This window comes from Theobroma umbraticum, unplaced genomic scaffold (assembly GCF_002168275.2).
Source record: "Theobroma umbraticum cultivar Fairchild unplaced genomic scaffold, ASM216827v3 scaffold_12.1, whole genome shotgun sequence".
NCBI classification, from domain to species: Eukaryota; Viridiplantae; Streptophyta; class Magnoliopsida; order Malvales; family Malvaceae; genus Theobroma; species Theobroma umbraticum.
The window spans coordinates 4,382,518-4,383,553 of record NW_018397269.1 but is presented as its reverse complement, the minus strand read 5'-3'; the positions used below and the strand labels follow the sequence as shown (position 1 = coordinate 4,383,553).

At 31.8% G+C, this 1,036-nt stretch overlaps 1 protein-coding gene across 6 annotated transcripts in view; it reads right to left on the bottom strand.

Annotated features, from left to right (window-relative positions):
• Positions 1-1,036, bottom strand: part of LOC110425893 (uncharacterized) — a 37,351-nt gene that overhangs the window by 26,556 nt on the left and 9,759 nt on the right. Inside the window, exon 8 of one of the 6 annotated variants that reach the window (XR_016351851.1) lies at positions 404-634. The exons of the other annotated variants lie outside the window; for them this stretch is intronic. The gene's annotated coding sequence lies outside the window, so the exon portion shown is untranslated. The remainder of the gene's footprint in view (positions 1-403; positions 635-1,036) is intronic. 6 annotated transcript variants of the gene reach the window in all.

Here is a 1,036-nt window from a genome sequence, read left to right as displayed (position 1 = left end):
ATGGTCACTCCAAAATTTTTTAATTATTGTTTAATCCATAAAATTTGAGCGCAGCAACTACTTAAAGAAATATATTCAACTTCAACTGTAGAGAGTGCAACAGAGTTTTGTTTCTTACTTGACCAGGGCACAAGCATATCTCCTAAAAACTGACATGTACCACTAGTGCTCTTTCTATCTATTTTGCTACCAGCAAAGTTTGCATCCGAATATCCTATGAGATTGAAGGATGTCCTCTAGGATACCATAGTCTTAAATTTTGTGTGTCTAAAGAGTACCTAAAGATCTTTTTACAGTAGTTAAGTATAACTCTTTGGGTTGAGATTGAAATCGTACACAAAAGCATACACTAATTGAATATCAGGCCTGCTAGCAGTTAAATAGAGCAAAGATCCAATCATACCTCTATAAAGTTTTTGATCAACATTTTTTCTTTTCTTATCTGCATCAAACTCAATAAAAGGACTCATTGGTGTGCTGATTAATTTCAGTTTCAGCATGTCAAACTTTTTTAGCTTGTCTTCAATGTATCTTTCTTGACTAATGAAGATACCCTCCTTACTTTATTTAATTTGAAGGCCAAGAAAGAATTTCAATTTGCCCATCATACTCATTTCGAATTCATCCTGCATTTCTACAACAAAGTTCTTGCATAAAGCCTCATTACTAACACCAAATACAATATCATCTATATAAATTTAAACTACAATTAAATCGTCCAAGCATTTTTTAATAAATAATATTGTATCAATACTTCCACTAATATACCCTTTCTCAACTAAAAACTTCGAGAGTCTTTCATACCAAGCTCCAAGAGCCTATTTTAGTCCACATAAAGCCTTATGTAGTTTGAAAACATAATTAGGTTTTTCAAAGTTCTCAAATCCAAAAGACTGTTTGACATAGATTACTTCTTAAATAAGACCATTTAAAAATGCACTTTTCACACCCATTTGAAATAATTTGAAGTTCAAGAAATATACAAATGCAAGCAATAATCTGATGACTTCTATCCTAGCAACAGGAGCAAATGTTT